Here is a 27,347-nt window from a genome sequence, read left to right on the forward strand (position 1 = left end):
CAAAATGTAGTTTGTAACGTAATCCATTAATTTACTTAAAGTACTTAAATTTGTGATTTAATAAATAAATAAATAAATATATATATTGTAATGTTTTTTAAAACTACATGAACGTAAAAACCACATCCTGAAAATTACTAATACATAACATAATACACATAAAAAATATTATTGATAGAGAAATTATTTTTATATGAAATCACAATTATGTCCACCTACTGTTAGTGTCATATTGTATTAGTTTAGTCCTGGTTTAATCCTGGTTTTAGTTCTAGTTTAGTCCTGGTTTAAGTTCTAGTTTAGTTCTAGTTTAGTTCTGGTTTAGTCCTGGTTTTAGTCCTAGTTTAGTCCTAGTTTAGTCCTAGTTTAGTCCTGGTTTAGTCCTGGTTTTAGTTCTAGTTCTAGTCTGGTTTAGTCCTGTTTTAGTTTTTAGTCTGGTTTTAGTCCTAGTTTAGTCCTGGTTTAGTCCTGGTTTAGTCCTGGTTTTAGTTCTAGTTTAGTCCTGGTTTTAGTTCCTGGTTTTAGTCCTGGTTTAGTCCTGGTTTTAGTCCTGGTTTAGTCCTGGTTTAGTCCTGGTTTAGTCCTGGTTTTAGTTCTAGTTTAGTCCTGGTTTTAGTTCTGGTTTTAGTCCTGGTTTAGTCCTGGTTTTAGTCCTAGTTTAGTCCTGGTTTAGTCCTGGTTTAGTCCTGGTTTTAGTTCTAGTTTAGTTCTAGTTTAGTCCTGATTTAGTCCTGGTTTTAGTTCTGGTTTTAGTCCTGGTTTAGTCCTAGTTTAGTCCTGGTTTAGTCCTGGTTTTAGTTCTAGTTTAGTTCTAGTTTAGTCCTGGTTTAGTCCTGGTTTTAGTTCTAGTTTAGTCCTGGTTTTAGTCCTGGTTTAATCCTGGTTTTAGTCCTAGTTTAGTTCTAGTTTAGTCCTGGTTTAGTCCTGGTTTTAGTTCTAGTTTAGTCCTGGTTTAGTCCTGGTTTTAGTCCTGGTTTTAGTCCTAGTTTAGTCCTGGTTCAGTCCTGGTTTTAGTCCTAGTTTAGTCCTGGTTCAGTCCTGGTTTTAGTCCTAGTTTAGTCCTGGTTTAGCCCAAAATGTGAAAACAGTTAAATCCCTCTGTGTAATCCATTTATTTCAACAAAGTAACTGTAATCCAATTCCCACTCACTGAAACAGTAACTGTAACTGAATACAGTTCCTCATCATTTGTACTCTGATTACGTAACTCCAGTACATGTAATCTGTTACTCCCCGACACTGTGTATATTTAACTGAAGTAAGTGGTGCTGGTCTGGTGTCTCTGCGGTCACATGTCACATCTCATCCTGGAGACGCTGTGATCCATTTTGTGGATGGAGTCAGGACGTCTTGATACAGGAGCCCGAAAAAGAAAACTATTTACAAAATGTACTTCTGAGTAAAGCACATTAAAAATAAAAAAATCAAACTACTGGGAGGATTTTTTTCTCCGCAGACGCGACTCAAACTGATAACTTTTCTATTCATTATTGTTATTATTATTCAAGGCCTCGACTGGAACTGGAAACTTTACAGAAGCATGTGACCAACAGAGACGAACACTTCAGAAACACGGTGGAGCAGAAAGTACAGATACCTGCTCTCAAATGCAGCGCAGTAAAACTATATACAGTGTTGGGGAGTAACAGATTACATGTACCGGAGTTATGTAATCAGAGTACAAATGATGAGTAACTGTATTCAGTTACAGTTACTGTTTCAGTGAGTGGTAATTGGATTACAGTTACTTTGTTGAAATAAATGGATTACACAGAGGGATTTTACTGTTTTCACATTTTGGGCTAAACCAGGACTAAAACCAGGACTAAACCAGGACTAAACCAGGACTAAAACCAGGACTAAAACCAGGACTAAAACCAGGACTAAACCAGGACTAAAACTAGGACTAAAACCAGGACTAAAACCAGGACTAAAACCAGGACTAAACTAGGACTAAAACCAGGACTAAAACCAGGACTAAACCAGGACTAAACCAGACTAAACCAGGACTAAAACTAGGACTAAAACCAGGACTAAAACCAGGACTAAACTAGGACTAAAACCAGGACTAAAACCAGGACTAAACTAGAACTAAAACCAGGACTAAAACCAGGACTAAAACCAGGACTAAACCAGGAATAAACCAGGACTAAAACCAGGACTAAATCAGGACTAAACCAGGACTAAAAAATGGACTAAACTAGGACTAAAACCAGGACTAAAACCAGGACTAAACCAGGACTAAACCAGGACTAAAACCTGGACTAAACTAGGACTAAAACCAGGACTAAACTAGGACTAAAACCAGGACTAAACCAGGACTAAACCAGGACTAAACCTGGACTAAACCAGGACTAAAACCTGGACTAAACTAGGACTAAAACCAGGACTAAACCAGAACTAAACCAGGACTAAACGAGAACTAAAACCAGGAAAACCAGGACTAAAACCAGGACTAAACCAGGACTAAAACCAGGACTAAACCAGGACTAAACCAGGACTAAAACCAGGACTAAACCAGGACTAAACCAGGACTAAAACCTGGACTAAACTAGGACTAAAACCAGGACTAAAATCAGAACTAAACCAGGACTAAACCAGGACTAAAACCAGGACTAAAATCAGGACTAAACCAGGACTAAAAAAAGACTAAAACCAGGACTAAACCAGGTCTAAACAACAGTAGGTGGACATACTTTAAGGCTGCAGTGATCTCATATAAACATTATTTCTCTGTCAGTAATATTTTTAATCTGGTTCAGGAAAGTCTGGGCTTTTTATTTTCTTTTAGCAGATAAAACTTCGTATGTTAAGATTCTAGTTTTTGCTTCTTTAGACTTGGGCCCAACAGACAGTGTGAAGAGAACAAACATGATTTTTCAGGATGTGGTTGTTACATTCATGTAGTAAAAAACAAACAAACATGACAATATCAAGTAATCCAAAGTATTCAGATTACATTACTCCCTTTAAGTAATTTAATGGATTACGTTACAAACTACATTTTGGGGTATGTAATCTGTAATTTGTAGGGGATTACATTTTAAAAGTCACCTTCCCAACACTGACTATAAAGTATCCACTAACAAATTTAAAGTACAAATACATAAAGGTGCTGTATTTTGTGTGGATTTGAAAACAAATCTTGCTCCAGTCCAGACAGATAAACAGCTCTTGAGGTCAAAATAAACCTGGTGCCTGCATCTTATTTTAAATCAGGGGTGTCAAACTCATTTTGTTCCGGGGGTCGTATCCAACCGACTTTGATCCCAAAGTGTCCGGATCAGAAAACTCATGTCATATAAACCCCAAAAATAACAATAAGTTCAAATATTTGTGCAGAGAAACACAAATCTATTACAGAAATCTTTTTTAATTGATGAACTCTTTCTTTTACAAAATATTATAATATTATGAACAACCTGAAACTTTAAGAAAAATGCAATTTCAACACAAAGTTTTAACATGAACTTGTTTGTAAATGGGAATAAGTCCATTTTTGTTGTAAAATCCTGCACTAGGCTCCACTTTTCTCATGTTGGACATTTTTCTGATGAGGGTGTCACGGTCAACAGTCAAAACGATCGTCCTTTAAGAGCGTTTGGAAAAGAGACAAGTCTTCATTTGTGCTGCTCTGGTGGGAGGGGCCACGTACAGAGACGCTGGAGACGCTGCTGTGATAAACACCACAGAAAATTAACAAGATTTTAATAGAAAATATTATTAAAATATTTTAGTAGAAAATCAGACAAGGGCCAGATTAAAGGTCTTGGAGGGCCGGATCTGGCCCCCGGGCCGTATGTTTGACACCTGTGTTTTAAAGTGTCGTATTGCCCCATATGGATGACAAAACTCCGCTCTTTAAGTTGCTCAGAATGTACAAAGAAAGTGAGGAATAACTTTGGACAGATGTAAACTGTTTCAAATTAACTAGTTCTGTTTTTCATGTTTTTTTAAGATCAGGCACAGCTCCTTTAAATACAATACTTTTACTTTCGCACTTTATTACAGTCCAGCACTTTTAAACCCTTGAACTTGGTATATTGCCGGAAAAATCTCATCAAAATATTCATTTTAGCTGCCTGCCCCCATCTGCATTAAATCTTATTGGCCTATAAAAGGGTGTGATGCTTCCTGCAGCGTCCCCTCACGATGGGACGGTTGTGTGTTAATAAAGTTGGACTGAATCAGAGTGAATAAGTGTCTCATCCATATTTGATATTCCAGCCGCAGTAGCAGAAGTCTACGCTGACCTTCAACTGTTCAAAAGCCGCTCCAGAGAAAGTGCTGCACGGGCCTGAGGAGAGACAGAGCCTGTGGGCATGTCTTTGGACTGACCACGCAGGAAGACCGCCGGCTCCTACAGTGACCACACGCCGAGGTAAACCCGCTCTACCTCAACACTTCTCACCAGACACCTAAAGCCTGCACAGGTTTAACACACTATTCAAACAAACCAACATAAACCACGTCCTGTATTATATAACAAATAAATAAATAAATAAAAACTTTCCATACTTTTAGTCTACGTTCAGACTGCAGGGCTTAACGCTCAATTCCGATTTTTTTGTGAAATCCGATGTTTTTTCGAGGTCGTTCACATTTCCAATTAAATGTGACTTGTATGTGACTCCAGTGTGAACGTTAAACGGCCCGAAAGTGTCCCACATGTGACACTGGAGACACGACGACGTCAACCGCAGCGAGCGTCTCTGTGTTTACGGAAGTTGTCCAAACATGGACGCAGCATCGAGCACCTGGAGATTTTAAAGTTCCTCTCGTACCGGAGCCAGAACATGAACAACTTACTTGTTTTAAGGAGGAGATTGAGAAGGAGAAGGACGAGGTGTTTTGTGGGACAGTCCGTTGAAAGGAACGTGTGGATGTGGAGACGGAGCCAAGAGTGGTGAGTGGTGATGTGCTTCACTTCAGTCACACAGAGTTCATTAACAATTTTCTCCTACTTCAGCGCAGAATAGTGACGTTTGTGTCCTGTCGATGACATGTAGGTGGATGAATGCACTTTGGCCGTTCAGACTGAAGTCACATGTCAAAAGATCAGATATGTATCAGTTTCAGGAGCACATATCCAAGTGTCCTGGGTCACATTTGGAAAAAATCGGATCTGTGCTGTTCAGACTGTCATTAAAAGATCGGATACAGGTCACATAGAGACAAAAAATTGGATTTGGGTCACTTCAGGCTGCAGTCTGAACACAGCCTTAGATGACTTGATTTTGTGTCTTATGGGACATGTATTATATTATGGCAAATATTAATAAGATCTGCAAAATGAATCACAATGGAATTCAGTGGTATTTTGAATGTTCATAAAAGGACTGAATCTCTGTGGTATTGTGTGGATGAGAGGCGAGCGCTCGGGCAGCAGCACACGCTCACAATGTTCACACTGAGCTGAGAGTCCCATCAGCATCCATCCATTTTGTTTGGCTCTATCTGGAGCAGGGAGGCCCACACTTCCCTCTCCACACACACTTTGCAGGCTTTGCCCCGGCTGAGGGACATCTGAAGGACATCTGATCTGAGGGACAGATCCAGGTCCATTCAGCATGTCCTGGGTCTTCCTCGGAGCCTCCTCCCAGTGGGACGTGCCTGGGACACCTCCCCAGGGAGGCGTCCGTGTAAATGTAGTGAGGGATCCTGCACACAGCTCGTGTTCGGTGGTGAGGTGGTACCTCCCTCTCACTCTGCACACTTCTGGCCCACTTTTGGAGCCATTTCCCCAGCTCGAGTAATCTCACAGCAGACGGCCGAGATAGTGCAGTGGACAGCCGGCTTAAGAGCTCCAATCTAATCTCGGAATTATGGGAAGATTTCACATTATTTCAGTAGACTCATATTATTTTGTGAAAGCAGCATATTTTTCCTTGAAGTACTTAGAAGGCAGTACTTTTATATCAAATGTTCAGTTACTATTTCACGTCTGCTTTTGTAATCACTATGGACCAGAAACTATGGACACTATGACTGACGACTACTGACTCTGACTCTGGCTCTGGCTCCCTTTGACTTACACTGGAATATTGTGGCTCCTCTCTGTACCTGCTGCTGTGAGCCTCAACTTTTTTTTTTTTTTTCCTCAGCTATTTTGCACATTAAAAATGTCTTTCATAATCTAGAGCCGGGCTCTAAATTCTCCCCTGTGACCGCCAGCATCAGTGAGCTTCATTTGACTGGAACTGAACACTGTGATGTCACACGAACTTAGTCCATTTCTTTATGCACATCACATATTTAGAACATCATGTTACCTTTGATTGTTCTGAAAATGCTATATTTGCCAAAAACTACATATGAACCTGTTTTACAAGTTTCACTTTCATTTTGTGTATTTTCTTCAGGTAAATAACATCTTCAGGATGTGTATGTCCAGGCAGGATCCACAGCAGTCAAACATGTTCACTCTGAGACTTTTGTCCATTTGACAGAATTAAATGTTCTTTTGCTAAACATTTCCAGAAGATGCAGGAGCAAACTCTCCACTAGAAAAGTTCCACAGTGCAGCTTTAAGCCCCTGTAACTGATCTGTCCACATATTGGAGAAAAATGTGTCTTGCCCAAGTACGGATATAAACAGGAGGTCAAAATATGTCTGCTGTCTATAGTCTGACTCTAATCATAACATTGTCTGATAGTCAGAAAGTGCATGTTAGCATGCTAGTTGTTGTTAGCTCGTCCGTGACATTAAAACTGTTCTTTGAGGGTTGAAAAGTTCTTCTAAACTCAGCACCGTGAATCACCAGATGCTCTGCCTGGAGTCAGTGAAGAAGATCTTTGGAGCACTGCAAACTGCTGAAGTATTCCACACATAAAGCCAGGTGTGTGTTGGTGCCATGCTGCTGTCCACTCAGGTCTGAATGTGTCTGTAGGGGGCGCTGTTGGGCCTGTTTGCTGCTCCTTTAATGGCTGCAGGCCCACTGGACTGGAGCAGAATGTGTTTGTTTGCTCATCAGCAGATTGGAATGAGCTCTTACACTGTGCTGTGTTTAAACAGTGAGCAGTAACAGTTAGAGGCACAGTTAGCCAAGAGGCACAGCTGCTCTGCAAATACGCCTACCGCTAAGGACCACAGCGGTGCTCACCGCTCTCCACCACGCACACCTTAAAGGGCCTACATTACACAGAGTGACTCCTGTGAGCTTTGAGCCGTGTTAGAATGCTGTTACCTCCTCAAAAACACACCTGGACTTATGTTTTGTTTGATCAATCCTGGATCTTTACGCTGGCTGCATTTCCAAAGCTCCAAATGCTCCGTTCCACCTTGTGATGTCATTAATGATAGATTTTAAGATGAACAGCTATTTTAGCTTCAGTTGAACTGCTTCACTCTTAACTCTATAACCACAGGTTGTTGCTTATATGTTTGAAATATTTTAGTTTTATCTTTTACACAGTTGAACGTCTCTAATATCTGCTGACGCACTGAGGAGTGAAGCAGTTTCAATGAGGCTAAAACAACAGATGTAACAGATTCTAGTGAAGGTGTGTGGAGTTTAAAAACACAGTGGAGCACTTCCTGTATTGGGAACAGAGTGTTTTCAGTTTGAGAACTGTAAATGTGCAGGTTTATGCGTTAAACATGTTTGAATGAAACAAAACTCCAGGTCTGTTTGTAATGAAGAAACTACATCAAAAACTAGATCAGAAATAGTATCAGCCCCTTAAACAGACCATGAAACACCCGATGGACGTTTAGAGCTCATGTTGTGCTGTTGTCTCATCACAACATACACTGAGTTGTATGTTGTTTCACCAAGATGTCAGTGTGTTCCTGTTTGAAACCTGCTGTAGCTTTACGCTGACAGTACATTCTTTACATTATCCTCACATACTGTAGTTGCATAACAGCTGGGAAACCATTTCAAGTCCATAACCCGTGCGTGGACATCATAAGACTGTGAGCATCATTAGACTGGGAGGATTCCTGTGCTCAACATGTGTTGATGATAATCACATGGATACATTAACATGCTGCTCACAGATAAACAGCTCACCTGTGCAGCTGAAAGCACACGCTCTAACAGCAGCTCTGCAGCTCTGATTCAGAGGGCGTGATTGACAGGCAGATGAACTATTCAGAGAAACACATGTGCCTCCATGTCAAAACAAACATGATGGTTTACGAGTATAAAATGGGAAAATAAGAATGTCTTAAAACAGTGCACATTTATGAATCAACCATCTAAGCTCTAACAAGTTCAAACACTCAGGTCAGTGTAGTTCAGAACGCTCAGTGGTCCCATTTCAGACCATTCTGGGTTCAAAAAGAGTAGAGCAGGGACTGGTTGCTCAGGCAGATACTGCAAGTGACTGCTTTTATTTATTTTTTATGGTCCATTCCAACATTTGCCAGCAGAAGCTTAAACAGAGCAAAAAGCACCTGAGTTCTTTCCAAACACACACTGCTTAACGTTGAAAAATGTATAAGACCAATGTAAGTACCACACCACTATTCTCCATAAATATACAAAAACATGATACAAAACTCCACACAGCAACTTGACAAACCTGATGTGATGTGCAGGAGTTTGATTAGTGTGACTGTGTTGTTGCTCTGAAGGGGGAGTGAGGGGAGACAGCACCAAAAATGAAAGTGAAATTATAAAACATTCTAATACGTTGTTTTGGTTAAAATAGCATTTTCGAAACAATAAAAGGTAACATGGTGATCTAAATATGTTATGTGTTAGAAGTTAAATCCCCCCTGACAGACGTAACCCAACTAATGTATGACACGTCCACCCTGCCTCTACAGGGTAACGAACAAACCCCCAAGTCCAAATGGTGTGTTTCAGAGGTGTAACTATTCTCACAGAAACATCACAGTGTGTTCACCTTTGTTCAGTGTGTAGCTCCACGTGTGACACTGGTTATATGAAAGATCAAATCTCTTGTGTGCAGCAGTGCAATGGAACAGGTCCTGGTGTGTGTGCCACTGTGACACACGTGTGCTGAATGACCTTGGCATCTCTGGCCTGTGGGGGCGCTATGCTCACACACGTTTTGACTTAAAGGTCGTATGGAGGATTTTTTTTTAGTTTCAAACTGTCAGTGAAAGATTAAAATACCATTACAGAGACGCAGCAGCTTTGTAATTATGATGACCAAAAAAAAAAGAACGAAAATCTATCAACTGTGGACGTGTTGAGGCCAGATAAACGTCAGCCAATAGAAACCGAGGCTCCCTCATTTTCTATTGGCTGTTGGGTTGTCAATCAAACTCCCTAGTGTAACTGACTCGTCGGAGCGCGGGGATTATGTGGTTCTTAGAGGCTTTTTCGAACTGTCGCTTCCTCGCATTTCGCACAAAGTTTGTCGCGACGGCGGACGAGAATCCACGACCGGTTCGCCGCAAAAGAAAGTCCGTTTTTGAGGTCGCTGAAAGAAGAAGAGAAGAGGAAAAGGAGCAAAGCCAAACTGAGGTGATTCTTGGAGATCTCGTCCAGCGATGGCGCGACCGAAGCAGACGAAGGGTCTAAAAACTGACGCGTCGGTCAATAAATTACTTCTAGACAGGAAACTTCGCTGTATTTCTCTTCCCTTAAAAAAATCCTCTATACAACCTTTAAGACCTCGTATTTCTTCCTGACTCCATTGTACAAACTATGAAATGACAAACTATGCAGGAGCAGCTTGTAACAGGTTTTGAAATGGAACTAAACAGTAAATCCACTTTTTTTTGCGACTTCACTGAGGTGTTTTAACAGCCCTGTCTGCTGTTTCTACGGCGTTTTTGGCAACTTTAAAGCAAACGAGGTACATTTGCAGCTTTTGTTCAAACACAATCAAAAAGTGAAGCGCGTGCTGCCTCCTGTGGCTTCTGCAACTCCAAGTACAAAGTGACATCACACAGAACTGCCCTGATTACAGCTGCTGTTTAGGATTACAACACCTGGCTGCAGGGGCGGAGTCTGAAGTGTGGGTATCTGTTAGACCAATCACAGTGTTCCTCAGACCCCAGACCCCACCAAAAAGCAACGTACATCCACAAAAGTCTCATTCAAAATCCCTCCACATGATATTGGTTCTACAGTTATTGAGAAAGATCCATGTCTTGCTGTCTTTTATTGTTACAGTGTTTTTGTTTGTGTTTTTATTCTGTGTATGTTCATGTTTTTGTTCACTTGTGTGTACATTACATCTGTGAACTGCCACGCTGCTCCCAGTCCACGCTCTCCCAGTCCAGCGTGCGCACCGGCCCTGACAAACATGGAGGATGGATGTCTGAATCCTCTGACAGCTGCTCTGATCACACTTCACATCTGAGAGAACTGTCACTCAAACTGAGCTCTCTCATCTCCAGCCCCGAGCGGGAGGGCATCAGAGCATTCATCTGTTGTTCAGTAAAGTTCATGTAAAATATGTCTATTTTATGAGCTTTAATAATAAAAACTATTTTAATTAAAGTGCTTTTTTAAAGATAAATATAGGTTGAACCCTCACTGATCTGAACGGTCACTCCCTGAACCCGAGCACCTGCAGCATCTGCAGCTCAGCGAGGGAAGTCTGCAGGTTCTGAGCTTCACATGAGACCTTCCATAAACTGAGAATGAGACACACTTGTTTTGGGATGTTTACACAGGTTGAATTGTGATTGTATCTTGGTTAGACACTGTAAAAGTGCACGGTGCATACAGTTCCTTTTTTTTTTTTTTTTTTTTTTTTTTTTAAACTAACCATGCAGCTGGTGAAAATGTCATGTTCATTGTAAAACGTTGCTTACAGGTAAAATGCAGTGAAGACATGTTCATCATGTGTCTTCACTGAGGACACCTGACACATTCATATGCTTCTGTCCTTCTGTCCTTCTGTCCTCTGAGCCTGTGTACGTGTGTCCATTTCCTTAAGACAACAGGGACATTTGCTTTGGACCGGTGCACCTGGGCTCCACTGTTGCCTGGTAACTGCTGCACGAGGAACGTTCAATCTGAATTCATAATCGGCTGATCTCAGAGTCTCACACTGTGTGTGCTGTGGAACATGCTCTGTGTGGAATCCTACACAAACACTATTGATGTTTCATTTAGATGGAAGTCAAGAATCCATTTGACAGACAGGCTTCTCTGACCGTGCATCACTGTGGAATTATACTGCGCTTTATCTCACTGATGTATGAATGTGCTGATCAGACGAGACGAAATCTGATGGCTGCAGGTCAGATTAACAGACACGACTCAAATATTTCAGTGTAATCGAAACGCATCAGCAAAAGTAAATGTTCACATTTATAAAACACTTTTCTTCATTTAGGCTCTGAAAGCTCCACACACACACACACACACACACACACACACACACACACACACACACACACACACACACACACACACACACACACACACACACACACACACACACACACACACACACACACACACACACACACACACACACACACACACACACGCACACACACACACACACACACATTCATACAGTGTACGCAGACAGTGGAGGTGGAGGTAGTTAAGTGTCTTGCCCAAGGACAGAAGGACTAAACTGCCACCAATCTTTATGTCAAGAGTGGGATTTGAACTGCCAACTGTCCAATCAGAGGATGAGCTAATGCAACTCAAAAGTGAGAACTTAGAGGAACTTAGAGGAACTAATACTGTCATGAGTATGAGCATACTGAGAGAGTGTCTGGATCATCCGAGCTGAAGACAATAAACTCTAGTTTTTTCTTTCATATTTGTTTCACATATTTATTATAAAATGTCTCCGTGGTGACAGTAAAACCACACACCTCTGTGACTCCCACAGCAGGGTTCAGACCTGCCCTCCACTTTAATCATTTAGAAAAGTCAGTCGTCTCTCACCTCAGATTAACAGTGCTTCGAGCTTCACTCACAGTTTTGGCAGCCATGTTTGTTGTGGACACACCATGTGTCCCTGATTGGCTCAGGGAGATAAGAGTCGTGCCAAGACTCCACGTTTTACTGGAGTATTGGAATAGTGTGTAGTCTCGCTCATCTCCTCTGTAATAATACACTCCCAACCAACAGTTTATGAAGGAGGGACATAAACAGGCTGTGTTCATCTTCTACAATTTGACAGTGCCAAATTTTGTAACTTTTGAAAGAATAATCCAAACAGAAAATCTACAAATGTGGAATCTCATCATTATTCGTTTGGGATCGGCGCCACAAACTTGACATATTAATCCCATGGTTTAAAGTCGTTTCAACTGAAACAGTCACGTCTGTGGGCTTGATTAATGGCACCACTTTGTGAAGCTATTGTGAAAAAAATATTGTTTTCTTTTGTTTATTTATACGTACTGACAATTTTGCACAATAATGAACCATAACACAACTGCCAAAAATGTCTTCTCAAAGTTTTCAGTAAAATAGAAAAATAAACTGCATGTCACGATACTAAAATATCAAACTTGATATAAATATTAAGGAACCACGGTGATAATAAAGAAAAAAAGAAACACTCTTTAGACCAGGCATGTCCAAACTATGGCCGTGGGCCAAATGCGGCCCTCAGACAATTTTTTCTTGGCCCTCAGGCTTCCAAGGTGAATTGGCCCAAATTACCTTGCATCAATTAAAAATGAACTTTTTACTGCAAGTTATTTTGGAAAATCTACCTTGATAAAGCTCTTATTGAATATTTAGTGTGTGGTTTTAAGGATCATAGCATGAGGAAAGACTGATGGTTCATTTTAATGTGTTAAACATGCACATATTTCAATTATTCACCGTATTGGGCACCAGTCTACAGCCCTCGACCTGCCCTCTGCTTCATCTGTGTTTATGTGGCCCTTGATGAAGAAAGTTTGGACAATCGTTTATAAAAGTTTTAGACAACAGAATGTGTTTCTCAATATTGAATGGTAGAACTTTGTTTTCTTTTTGCAGGTCAGTTCATAGTCCATGTGCTTCTTGTTCTGTACAGCTCAACATCATTCTAAAGACATTCAGAAAAGGTTCATTTTCTGTCTGGTGAATGTGCCTTTTTTAGGACTGATACCTGCTCAAACGAGTATCTAGTTTTTAGGATGTGATTTTCAATAGTTTTAACAGCTCTGGGGCTCGTGTCATTAAGATGAATGGGGAGGTTTGTGTTTTTTGGCTGTAAGACTTAGAGACACCCACAGACGCAGCAGGATCTGGAGAGTAGAATGACACTCAGTTTGGCCAAGAAATGACTTGAGCAGTTCTGCGAAGAGCCTGGTGATTTTTTTGTCTGGAGCTTTTAAAAAAAAAAACTCTCATAAAGTCCCTGTCCAAAGTGCAGAAGGAGACGTTATAAGGTTCATATGACCCAATTTTCTGATCTATGTTTTAATGTCGTTTCCTCATCACAAACACAAACCTGGAGTTGTGTTTTGTTTCATTCACACATGTTTAAACACACAAACCCTGCACATTTACACTAAGTTCTTCTTTCAAACAGAAAACAAAATACAGGAAGTGCTCCACTGTGTTTTAATTCCCTAGAGAATTAAAGGAAAAAGGAGCTGTTAAAGGTTGTATAGAGGATTTTTTTTTATGGAAGTGAAATACAGTGACAGTCCTTTTTCAAATGTTGTGCATGTGTGACACCACCTTCCTCACCGTCGCTGGAAGGAATCTCCAAGAATCACCTCGGTTTGTCTTCGCTCTTTTCCCCCTTTTCTTCTTCTTCTTTCAGCGACCTCAAAAACGGACTTTCTTTTGCGGCGAACTGGTCGTGGATTCTCGTCCGCCATCGCGACAAACTTTGTGCGATTTGCGAGGAAGCGACAGTTTGAAAAAGCCTCTAAGAACCGCCGCATAAACCACGTAATCCCCGCGCGCCGGCGAGTCACTTACACTAGAAACGTAGGGAGTTTGATTGACGACCTATCAGCCAATAGATAAAGAGGGAGCCTCGTTTTCTATTGGCTGATGTTTATCTGGCCTCACTATGTCCACAGCTGATGGATTTTTATTATTATTTTTTTATTTGGTCATCATAATTACAAGGCTGCTGCGTCTCTCTAATGGTATTTTAAACTTTCAATGACAGTTTTAAACAAACAAACAAAAAAATCCTTTATACAACCTTAACTTGAAAACTACTCACTAATATTTAAAGGGTTACAAATTACTATGAATGAAACAAAACAGAATTCCGTGTGTATGTTTCTGAGGAGGTAATAACATTCTAACATGACTCAAAGCTCACAAAAGGTAGATTTTGTGTAATGTCGGACCTTCAAGAGTGAGGAGGCTCTGGTGCAGACAGACTGACACAGTGACATGTGTGCTAAACTTGAGCTAAATGTGAGCTAAGTACAGATGTGCGCCGAGGATTAGCCGACGGGGCTAATCGGGTTTAGTCTTCAGCTGCTGAAGGTAGAGCTAAGTGATGTCATATCAGAGAGGAGAGGAGACGAGAGGAGAGGAGAGGAGAGGAGAGGAGACGAGAGGAGAGGGAGAGGAGAGGAGAGGAGAGGAGAGGAGAGGAGAGGAGACGAGAGGAGAGGAGACGAGAGGAGAGGAGACGAGAGGAGAGGAGAGAGGAGAGGAGACGAGAGGAGAGGAGAGGAGAGGAGGAGAGAGAGGAGAGAGAGACGAGAGGAGAGGAGAGGAGAGAGAGAGAGAGAGAGGAGAGAGAAGAGGAGACGAGAGGAGAGGAGAGGAGAGAGGAGAGGAGAGAGGAGAGAGAGAGGAGACGAGAGGAGAGAGAGAGAGAGAGAGAGAGAGAGACGAGAGGAGAGGAGAGGAGAGAGAGGAGAGAGGAGACGACGAGAGGAGAGAGAGGAGAGGAGAGGAGAGGAGACGAGAGGAGAGAGAGGAGGAGAGAGGGAGAGGAGACGAGAGGAGAGGAGACGAGAGGAGAGGAGAGAGAGAGGAGAGGAGAGAGAGAGAGAGAGAGAGAGAGGAGGAGAGAGAGAGAGAGGAGAGAGGAGAGAGAGGAGAGGAGGAGAGGAGAGAGAGGAGGAGAGGAGGAGAGGAGAGAGAGAGGAGAGAGAGAGAGAGAGAGAGAGGAGAGCGAGAGGAGAGAGAGAGAGAGAGGAGAGAGACGAGAGGAGACGAGAGGAGAGGAGAGAGAGAGAGAGAGGAGAGAGAGAGAGGAGAGAGGAGACGAGAGGAGAGAGGAGACGAGAGGAGAGACGAGAGGAGAGAGAGACGAGAGGAGAGGAGAGAGAGAGAGGAGAGAGAGAGAGGAGAGAGAGAGAGAGAGAGAGAGAGAGAGAGGAGGAGAGGAGAGGAGAGGAGAGGAGACGAGAGGAGAGGAGACAGAGAGGAGAGGAGACGAGAGGAGAGGAGAGGAGAGAGAGGAGAGAGAGAGAGAGAGAGAGAGAGGAGAGACGAGAGGAGACGAGAGGAGAGGAGACGAGAGGAGAGGAGACGAGAGGAGAGGAGACGAGAGGAGAGAGAGGAGAGGAGACGAGAGGAGAGGAGAGGAGAGGAGAGAGAGGAGAGAGGAGAGGAGAGAGAGAGACGAGAGGAGAGAGAGAGAGAGAGAGGAGCGAGAGGAGACGAGAGGAGAGGAGAGAGAGAGAGGAGGAGAGGAGAGAGAGACGAGAGAGAGAGGAGAGGAGACGAGAGGAGAGGAGACGAGAGGAGAGGAGAGACGAGAGGAGAGGAGACGAGAGGAGAGGGGAGGACAGGGGGGCGTCACGTGTCACCAGACCTGCCAACGCTTTCACTTCCTCAACAATCATATGTCACACACAGAGCCTCGTCACACAGAGCCTCGTCACACACAGAGCTCGTCACTCGTCACACAGAGCCTCGTCACACAGACTCGTCACACAGAGACACAGTCGTCACACAGAGACTCGTCACACAGAGACTCGTCACACAGAGACTCACACAAGAGACCTCGTCACACAGAGCCTCGTCACACAGAGACTCGTCACACAGAGCCTCGTCACACAGAGACACACAGAGCCTCGTCACACAGAGACTCGTCACACAGAGACTCGTCACACAGAGACTCGTCACACAGAGACTCGTCACACAGAGACTCGTCACACAGAGCTCGTCACACAGAGACTCGTCACACAGAGCCTCGTCACACAGAGAGACTCGTCACACAGAGACTCGTCACACAGAGACTCGTCACACAGAGACTCGTCACACAGTTGACTTACTTGGAGCTCAAGCACAGTTTATATAATATATGTGTACAGGGGCAAGACATATTTGCTCAAATATCTGTGAAAACAAATGGGTGTGTATCAGAGATGTGCGGATTACAGTTACAGCTGCGGTCGGGCAGATGATGTGACGAAAAATAATATTTTAATTAAATCTGGGCAGGTGCGGTATGTATGTATATATATATATATATATATATATATATATATATATATAGCCTATATTGTTTAAGTATTGTTACCTGCATCTGAAAAAATGTCATTGTAGAGTCTGTGCTTGTCTGAACAGAAGTGGATACAGGGCCATATTTATTTATTTATTTACTTAGGCATATTTTTTTCTTGCCTATTTCATTTGGAACATAAAGTGGACATTGCCTGATTTCAATAAAGGTTCATCTGTTCATCTGGATGAGACGATCTGTCTATTTTGTTTGGAAATCAGTTATATTTTAAAACACGCAGACATTGTAGCGTAGACTTCCACTCAGGGTATTTAAAACTTAAAGTAAGACCGATGGAGTGAGGCTGTGACTTTGAAATAACATCGGACAATGGCAGAAAGTTCAGAATGTAATAACATCCAACACGAAGGCAAGAAGGTTAAAAATAGCCTAGTTGGAAAATGTTGTCAGTTAATTAGCTGCGCAAGAAAACCAGGCAAGTTTGGGGTTGTTACGGACAATTAAGAACGTGAATATGCACGTTGAGCAAACGTTGGAATGAATGAGCTGTAGGCTCCTTAGTTTGTTTACTATATGATTGTTCTAAAATCTAAAATCAGTCGGCGAGTGCGGTTTTGAAAATGTGTCAAAACTTTGGGTGCAAATGGACAGTGGGCAGATGATGAGTTTTGTGTCACGGTTGCGGATGAAAAAATCGCCCAGCCGCGCATCTTTAGTGTGTATGTTCATGTTTGTATTTATAAAATACTCCAAACTGACCAATGTGATGAAATGACGCTGCCTCCCAGACAGCATCATGCTGTAGCTGGTGTATTTGTGTATTTGAGTGTATTTGACATCAGCTCCTGAGCGGTGATGGTCTGAGCTGCAGTCGCTCTGTGTCCTGCTGCGATGAACTTACCACATGAACAACACCGAACAATATCTACAATACCACACGTCTGTTTTGAGATGTATTGGAAAAGTAAAACTTACACTTACAGATTAGTGATGTTCTACATGTACAATGTGACAATTAAAATGTAAATGTACACAAAGTGATGCGTCACTGATATCAACTGAAAGTCAATACATTCACTTACTGTCAACACTGTGAAAACCTAAGACAAGTCAGCGCTCATTTAAAAACAGCAAGACTCGTCACAAGAAACAGGTGACGCCTGACTCAGTCTCAGCACAACACACAACAGCACACACACACACACACAACAACAACAACACACACACACAACAGCAACACACACACACACACACACAACAACACATACAAATACACAACAGCACACATACACACACACAACAGCACATACAAATACACACACACATGCATACACACATACATACAGACAGACAACGTACATAAACACATAAACACACACTGAGATGGATTGTAATGTTAAAGATGTCATATTTTGACAACATATTTTGGGATATTCAAACCCTCCTTACAGTTAGCTGTACGATTTGTCCAATGTCCTACATCAGTGTTGCTCAATACGTCGATCGTGATCTACCAGTCGATCGCCAAGGTCGTGTGGGTAGATCGCCGTGTCTCGTCTCGGACTCGCGTTTGGACTCGGTCTTGTCTCTCACTCGAGGTCTGACACTCAACAAGTGTGATCATATTTCATTCCGGCCGCTGCTGTTGGTAATAAACTTGTAGCGGGTGCAGGAGCGTGTGGGGCGTCTCAGTGCAGCCTGTGCGCTCATTTGAAACCCGCGGAGACTCTACGGCGCATCACAAACACACACGCTCCCTATGCACGGCTCGTCTGCGACAGCGTGTGCCCTCGTGTACCAGCGTGCATCACAGGGCAGGTTCAACTTCCTAAACATCCTACCTGTCCATCTGCCTCACGTCAGCACGCCGCCCCTCGCCTTTTCACGCTCTCGCTCCTTCCTGCGTACAGCCAACACAAGCCCCTCCCACAGTGCGGCTGATTAGAAGAACAAGACCAAACGTGAAGCAAAAACCAGTCTAAATTTGTGTTCCAGTGTTGGCACAAAGCAGGTCTACAGCATAGAGCGGATCTACAGAACAGACCTACTGCCACATTTGGCTGAAGTTTGTCTAACAAAAGTGACAAATGCATCTGTGTTTGTCACGATGTGCGTTTGGTTTGGTAAACGTGCAGAGGCTGGTAAATATCACTGCAAAACCAGAAAAGAATGTAACTCCAGTTTGGAACTTTAAAAAACAGGTTTAAAAATCTTCCTTCACTTTTTTCACAGTTTTGTGTAAAGTGCCAGAGGAAGTTCTCTTAAAGAAGAGGTTCTCAAACTGTGGGGGAGGGTCCAAAAAAGGGGCACAGAGTGTTTCAGTGCAGTTTGTTTGGCTTTGTATTAGGTAGATCATTTTGACTTGGTTATTTTTTAAGTAGCTCACATGATGAAAAAGTGTGAACACCTCTGATCTACATTATCCATGTTCGTGGACACTACAGCTTCACAAACATGATGTGCAGTTGTTTCTTTAGCGTAGTGCACACTGATTGTTGATGATGTTTCAGCGCTGTGAAGAGGAGGGACTTTGGACTCAGGCCCCGTTTACATGTACATGGGTATTTTTTTTTAATGGCGACATTTCCCTTCTGTTGTTCCCGTCTTTTACAACAGCGAACTTCGCCTCTGAAAAAGAATCGTTCTAACTCCGGCTAGAGTGGAGATTCTGGAAACGTACAGTTTGGCATTTGCGTGTAAATTGTAAATTGCGACCAGGTTTCCCTTTCGACGACGACGACGATGATGATGATGATGACGATGATGATGGAGCATTTGAGCAGCAGTCGTATTTCTTCTGGTGAAACACTTTTCGTGTGTTTGTATTTGCACACACAGCTGATGGATCAGATCCATGACCAGAGACCAATGAGGCTCGCAGGTCAGTGATTTTACCACTTCTTAAACAGATCTGTGGAGAGGCGAGTTTTTCAAGGTATTTTTGAGTAAAACTTACAACTGTAATGAAATAAACGCTACAGGTTTGATCTAATCCAGGCTCAGAGGTTTGGTGTAGTTATGACGGCGCACGATGTCGTATTTATACAAGTTCATGTTATTTTGGAAAACGTACGGAGGGAAATATTCGTTTCTCGACATACCCAGCTGTGTGTAAACGCAGCCTCGGACTCTTTCAGTAGACAGTTTGACACGTCTCAGAAAAGGTTAAAAGAGTTGAGAGTCCGAGCCGAGCTGCAGTGAAACAGTGAGTGTAGTTGACAGAGGCAGAGCTGTGGTGACTTATGCTCTCACATATGAGCACTGGGTCTTTTTTTTAGCCCAGACACACTCAGAATGTTATAGAAAGCTTCATTTGCACCACCTTGCATCAGAGGTGTGTAAAAATAACCGTCCAAAAGAGCCGCTTCAGTGCCTCGGTTCAGTGTAACTGTTCAGCTGAATGTCACACAGTTAATTCTGAGCTGGATCCTGCCGTGTTTTTGCACCCACATATAAACCGGAGCTGTAGCTGTGTTTTGTCCCGTACCTGTTTGAAGTGTGCGTCAGTGTGCTGGGAACACTAGTGTGCCCTGAGGTATGGCCAGGTGCGCCATTGTTCAAGTCCAAACGTGTGATTGTTGTCGGCTGAAAGGACTTGAAGCCATCACAGATATGGCCATAGGAAAACAGGAGGTGTGTGGAGGGATACGCTTCACACACACATCTCATCTCTGGAAGGTTTTGTCCGTGTATCATTCGTTCATTTGTTTTTCAAAATAAAACCAAAAATAAGAAAACGGAAAAAAAAAAAAAAAATATATATATATATATATATATATATATATATATATATATATATATATATATATATATATATATATATACACATCATTATTTGTCTCCAAAACCAAAATTAAAAAAGAGACGAGGACCAGACAAGGACTGAGACTGGGACTGAGACCAGTTTAGTCCTGGTTCATTTCTGGTTTAGTCCTGTTTTAGTCCTGGTTCCATCCTGGGATCAGTCCTGGGATCAGTCCTGGTTCACTTCCGGTTTAGTCCTGTTTAAGTCCTAGTTCAGTTCTGGTTTAGTCCTGCTTCAGTTCTGATTTAGACCTGGTTTAGTCCTGTTTTAGTCCTGGTTCAGTTCTGGTTTAGTCCTGCTTCAGTTCTGATTTAGACCTGGTTTAGTCCTGTTTTAGTCCTGGTTCAGTTCTGGTTTAGTCCTGTTTTTGTCCTGGTTCAGTTCTGGTTTAGTCCTGTTTTAGTTCCTGGTTCAGTTCTGGTTTAGTCCTGTTTTAGTTCTGGTTCAGTTCTGATTTAGACCTGGTTTAGTTCTGTTTTAGTCCTGGTTCAGTTCTGATTTAGACCTGGTTTAGTCCTGTTTTAGTCCTGGTTCAGTTCTGGTTTAGTCCTGTTTTAGTTCTGGTTCAGTTCTGGTTTAGTCCTGTTTTAGTTCTGGTTCAGTTCTGGTTTAGTCCTGTTTTAGTCCTGGTTCAGTTCTGGTTTAGTCCTGTTTTAGTCCTGGTTCAGTTCTGGTTTAGTCCTGTTCAGTTCTGATTTAAACCTGGTTTAGTCCTGTTTTAGTCCTGTTTTCAGTTCTGGTTTAGTCCTGTTTTAGTCCTGGTTCAGTTCTGGTTTAGTCCTGTTTTAGTCCTGGTTCAGTTCTGGTTTAGTCCTGTTTTAGTTCTGGTTCAGTTCTGGTTTAGTCCTGTTTTTGTTCTGGTTCAGTTCTGGTTTAGTCTTAGTTCAATCTGTATCCGTTTTTTTTTTTTTTTTTTTTTTTTTTCCATAATGAATGTAAACACAAAATCAAAAACTAAAAAAAAAAAAAAAAAGGTTGGTTTTGGAGACAAATAATGAAGAAAATAGTTGGACGAATGAGCGAACGACACTCGGATTCGCCACCTATTCTGACATCCCTTCATTACGACATGCGCGACACTTCTTTTTTGTTTTGTTTGTTTTTTGAGAGAGAGAGTTAGTAGAGATAGTATGATGAAATGAACGAAGCACAAAGGGCCAATGCAGCCTCTGTTTTAGCTTCGATATTTTCCCGATATTCTTTTTTTTTTTTTTTTTTGCATGACTGTTTCTCACGGTGATCAGTTAGGACATTTTCCCACTGTCTGAAATCCTCTGTGGCTGAAGTATTCTCTGATCAAGTGCATCTTATGATATACGGCGGCGCAAAGTATAAGTAGACGTTTGGAAAGATGAAAGGTGATTACAACTTCCGGCGTAGTTCTCGACACTGGGCTCGTGATCAAATCCACTGAACTAAATGTGATCAGCGGTAAAATGAAGACTGCAGACGTATGTGCTGTTCGGAATCATCTGGAATTTGTCCCTCGTCTCTTCTAATCACATGTACCCAGTGCACTCGGAGTTGTGCGTCAGTGGGGAAATGATGAAAACTGAGGTCTGGTTGGAACTGTTGATTATCTGAACATAACCGAACTCTACAGCACAGGTGTCAAACATGCGGCCCAGGGGCCAGATCCGGCCCTCCAAGACCTTTAATGTGGCCCTCGGCTGATTTTCTACTAAAATATTTGAATTATATTTTCTATTAGAATCTTGTTAATTTTCTGTGGTGTTTATCACAGCAGCGTCTCCAGCGTCTCTGTACGTGGCCCCTCCCACCAGAGCAGCACAAATGAAGACTTGTCTCTTTCCAAACGCTCTTAAAGGACGATCGTTTTGACTGTTGACCGTGACACCCTCATCAGAAAAATGTCCAACATGAGAAAAGTGGAGCCGAGTGCAGGATTTTACAACAAAAATTGACTTATTCCTATTTACAGGGTTAGTTCATGTTAAAACTTTGTGTTGAAATTGTATTTTTCTTAAAGTTTCAGGTTGTTCATAATATTTAAATATTTTTAAAGTAGAAAGAGTTCATCAATTAAAAAAGATTTCTGTAATAGATTTGTGTTTCTCTGCACAAACATTTGAACTTATTGTTATTTTTGGGGTTTATATGACATGAGTTTTCTGATCCGGCCCCTTTGGGATCAAAGTCGGTTGGATACGACCCCCGGACCAAAATGAGTTTGACACCCCTGATCTACAATGACATGGAGATGAAGAAAACCGGGGCATTTTCTCATTTTTCGTAGATTCTGTCAGACTTACTACCGGGAACAGAGCCTGTTTGTCGTTGTCATCGCATCTTCCCAAATGTCGTCCTGGTTTGTGAAGTAAGCGTGAATAGAGCCTATACACAATCTCATTAATATTATTGGTAACACTTTATAATAACTACACCTTACTTAGCCTTAATAAAGCATGAACAAAGACTTAATTAATAATGAACAAATATTTAATTAATAATGATTCACGCTTAGTAAATGCTTAATAAAGCATAATTTGTCTTCACTTTAGAAAAGCTCTCAAAAAGACTTAACAGCTGCCTGAATTATCATTGCATTGTATTATTAGTAAATCATTCTCTCATAGTTTACTAATCATTAATAAATACTCAAATGGTTAGTTCATGAGTAATTAAGTATGAAATAATTATGAGTAACTATTTACAGCACAGGCAAATTAAGTGCAAGTGCTAATTAAGGTAGTAATTAAGTAGTTACTAAGTGTGAATCATTATTAATTAAGTCTTTGTTCATTATTAATTAAGCCTTTGTTCATGCTTTATTAAGGCTAAATAAGGTGTAGTTATTATAAAGTGTTACCTTATTATTCGTGTCAGAAAAGCAGAATGTTTGAAAAATAGTAAAATGTCGCTGCTCCGACTATGAAAACAAAACAAAACAAAACAAAATGTCGAAGTAGTGGGACACTTGAAAAATAATGTTTATGCCGATCCTCCAACAATCAGACGTCAATGTCAGAATAGCAGCGTGTAACCTTGGCTCGGACAGGTACATTTCTGGCGCATTCTTAATGAATCACCTAAAGGAGGAAGAAACAACTTTAACTCAAGTAAGAGAACTGTCACACTGCACAATAAATAACTTGAGTGAGACTGAGTGCGCCATATTTTTCGGCGCACTTAACATCCTTCAATTTTCACAAAAATCGACAGTGCGCCTTATAATCCGGTGCGCCTTATGTATTAATTCTGGTTGTGCTTGCTGACCTCAATCCGATTTTATGTGGTACATGGCGCTCAAAAATCTTTCAAAATGTTTTAGTAAGACTTTGGTAAACCACAAAGCCGCACCGATTTATGGGCTGTTGGAGCATTACGGCTACTGTAGTCAGGAGCCTCGTGGAGTAAGTCCGACAGGGGCTGACCGCATCAGCGCACGAGGAGCGAGTTGGGTTTTTTTCAGCGCTTATAGTTTATGCAAATGAGCCATGTGGTTTTAAGTTTCGTTTTTCTGTAAAATGTAAACAAATGCGCACAAAGCTGCATTAAAGGTTGTATAGAGGATTTTTTTAAGGAAAGAGAAATCCAGCGTGACACCACCTTCCTCCTCCACATTTCCCTCTAGAAATAATTTAGAGACCGACACCTCGGTTTTTAGAGCCTTCGTCTGCTTCAGTCGCGCAGTCACTGAAAGGAATCTCCAAGAATCACCATAGTTTGTCTTAGCTCCTTTTCCCCTTCTCTTCTTCTTTCAGCGACCTCAAAAACGGACTTTCTTTTGCGGCGAACTGGTCGTGGATTCTCGTCCGACAACGCAACAAACTTTGTGTGAACTGCGAGAGAGCCACAATTAGAAAAAAACCTCTAAGAACTGCTGCATAGTTACCTTAGAAACGTAGGGAGTTTGATTGACAACCTAACAGCCAATAGAAAATGAGGCAGCCTCGTTTTCTATTGGCTGATGTTTATCTGGTCTCAACACGTCCACAGTTGATAGATTTTCTTTCTTTCTTTTTTTTTGGTCATCATAATTACAAGGCTGCTGCATCTCTGTAATGGTATTTTAAACTTTCATTGACAATTTGAAACAAACAAAAAAATCCTCCATACAACCTTTAAACACATTATTACTCAGTGAATATTTGACTTGTCTAACTTAAACTTAAATGATCCACCCACATTCACTTTCATAAAACACATTCACCAAGACAGAGAGGAAACACTGGACGAATTACTCCTCGATCTGCCGATGGATCGTGGACGCCTGGACTAAGGATCAGTCTCAAGTGTCGTCTGTTTGTTTTGCTTAATGCTCCTTATAACCCGGTGCAATTTATAGTCCGAAAAATACGGTACATTGTGCAATATATAACTGAGAAGCACTGTTGGGCAAGTTACTTTAAAACTGTAAAGCGTTATTTAGAACTTGTTACTGTCATTTCAAAGTAATTTGTTGCGTTACAATATTACTGCATTTGAAATGTAAGACATTACACGACTAAGTTACTCTCACCAAAATAACTGAAGATGATGAACTTTTGTGTCGCATATGGACTAAATCAAGTCTAAACCAGGACTAAACCAGGACTAAACCAGGACTGAACCAGGACTAAACCAGGACTGAACCAGGACTAAACAGGACTAAAACCAGGACTAAACCAGAACTCAACCAGGTCTAAACCAGGACTCAACCAGGTCTAAACTAGGACTAAACCAGAACTCAACCAGGACTAAACCAAGTCTAAACCAGGACTAAACCAGAACTCAAACCAGAACTCAACCAGGTCTAAACCAGGACTGAACCAGGTCTAAACTAGGACTAAACCAGAACTAAACCAGACTACTCAACCAGGTCTAAACCAGGACTAAACCAAGTCTAAACCAGGATTAAACTAGGAACTAAACCAGAACTCAAACCAGAACTCAACCAGAACTAAACCAAGACTAAACCAGACTAAACCTAGGACTAAATCAGAACTGAACCAGAACTGACTACAGGACTAAACCAGGACTAAACTAGGACTAAACCAGAACTGAACCAGAACTGAACCAGGACTAAAACCAGGACTAAACCAAGTCTAAACCAGGACTGAACCAGGACTAAATCAAGTCTAAAAAAGGACTAAACTAGGACTAAACCAGAACTCAACCAGGACAAAACCAGGACTAAACCAGGACTAAACCAGGACTAAACTAGGACTAAACCAGAACTCAACCAGGACTGAACCAGGTCTAAACCAGGACTAAACTAGGACTAAACCAGAACTCAACCAGAACTCAACCAGAACTGAACCAGAACTAAACCAGAACTAAACTACGTCTAAACCAGAACTGACCCAGGTCTAAACCAGGACTCAACCAGGACTAAACCAGGACTAAACTAGGACTAAACCAGAACTCAACCAGGACTAAACCAGGATTAAACCAGGACTGAACCAGGTCCAAACCAGTACTAAACCAGGACCATACCAGGACTAATCTAGGATGGCCCCTGAGAGAACCCTGCGCCCGTGGAACAGAATATCTGCAAGGCTCGATCGACTGCGGTTCGCCCTGTGGAGCGTGGCGTTCTGCGTCGGTCCTTTCGCTCGCGGTCACCTGACGGTCTACGTGGGCACGTCTCTGGCGTTTCACTGCTGCTGATCATTTTAGCGAATTTGTATGAAGAAAAACCCACAACTTCAATCCAGGTTAAAAAATCTTTGTAACACGACTTACTGACATTTGTACCAAGTAAAATTTTATTATTTTTTTCCTCCTGTAATGCCACATAAAGTAATGCATTACAGTAATCCGTTACTTTTATAACATGTTACTCCCAACACTGCCCAGAAGAACAGTTTGATTAAAAAGTATTTCAAGTAACAGCACTCGAGTAAATGTAAGAAATCATCCTTCTCGTGTTCCTCATTATATTTAATGTTTATGTGAAGAATTGTACAAATGTCTTGACACAGATTTTACAGGCTGAAGTATTTTTTGTAGCCTTTAGTACTTTTCAAATAGCGTCTCCTAGTTGGTACTTTAGCTGGTGATCCATGTGTGCTAATGCTCTCCAGCTGAACGTACCAGCTTCTCCATATTTGATCCATTATGAAGCCCTCAGATGAACACACAGCACTGGGAGTTAATGGATTAAACTGAGTATTTTCTGACTAAACATACGAAAAACCATCCCACTCCTGATAAAAATAAACCCAATAAGTGGATTTGTACGAGAACAGATCACAGAGGTCCACAACAATTAGCCCTGCTCTGATTAAAGCCACTCTGAGGAACTTTCACGGAGTCCTGGGTGAATCATCACTCCACTGTAAGCTTTGAGACACTTGGCATATTTAAAAGAGTTGTTGGATTGTGCATTGGTTCCAGGAGATTCTGACGCTCTTGCAGATTTTTACTATTGAGTCTTAAAAACGTGTTTATTTCAGTTTGGTCCAAAGTTATGCCTCACTTACCTAATTATTCACTGCAATTAGTTTCATTAGTGTTTTTCACAGCTCTCAGAGGCCAGAGTGGAGGTTTGCAGTGATGGTAAAGCCTTATATAAAGACTTATTTTGACCAGAAGAGCTTCTCATACACTATATTTGTACTGGGGTAAGACAAATCTTGGTCAAATACATGGGTAGAAATCAGGGTTGTCCCGATCCGATCACGTTATGTGCCGATCAGGTATCGGATAAATAATATACTTATATAACACACAGGACACACAGCACACACCAGTTTTGTTTTGTTTTGTTTTGTTTTTTTTTTAACTGAGGCGTGAGATTTGCTCAGGGACGTCCAGTAAAGGCCAATTTACGGTCCAGCGTCAAATCGTCTGCGTCGACGTGTACTTACTGCACAGGGCCTCTGCGTCGACTGACGTGCACCTCCGAAATGTTCTAACTACGCGTCAAAACTCCGCAGACAGCAGGAGAAGCGACGCAGACGATAAGAGCTGTGATTGGTCCTTCGTACCACCGCTCTGTAGAATTTCCTGTCAGCTTTTCTTTCTTTCAGTTTATATTGAGAAATAATGTGTTTAATGCAGCTTTGCACATATGTGTTTACGTTTTACAGAAACGAAACTTAAAACCGCATGACTAACTTACATAAACTAAGCGCTCATAAAACAGCTCCTGGTACACGGTTCAGCGTCTGTCGGACTTAAAAAGGACACGACTCAGTGGAATATGAGTGTCTTTCTGTGACAGAGTCACATTGTACTAACGGTGAGTCTGTTCTGTGCTTTTGTCGTGTTAGAGATGGTTCATGTTAAACTTTTCAGAGATTAT

The 27,347-nt window shown here is 41.7% G+C and overlaps 1 protein-coding gene across 1 annotated transcript in view; it reads right to left on the reverse strand.

Annotated features, from left to right (window-relative positions):
- Positions 1 to 27,347, reverse strand: part of tmem132e (transmembrane protein 132E) — a 186,004-nt gene that overhangs the window by 121,852 nt on the left and 36,805 nt on the right. The window lies entirely within an intron of this gene.

Source organism: Boleophthalmus pectinirostris, unplaced genomic scaffold (assembly GCF_026225935.1).
Source record: "Boleophthalmus pectinirostris isolate CB_2022bp ecotype Guang Dong unplaced genomic scaffold, ASM2622593v1 HiC_scaffold_12, whole genome shotgun sequence".
Lineage (NCBI taxonomy): Eukaryota > Metazoa > Chordata > Actinopteri > Gobiiformes > Gobiidae > Boleophthalmus > Boleophthalmus pectinirostris.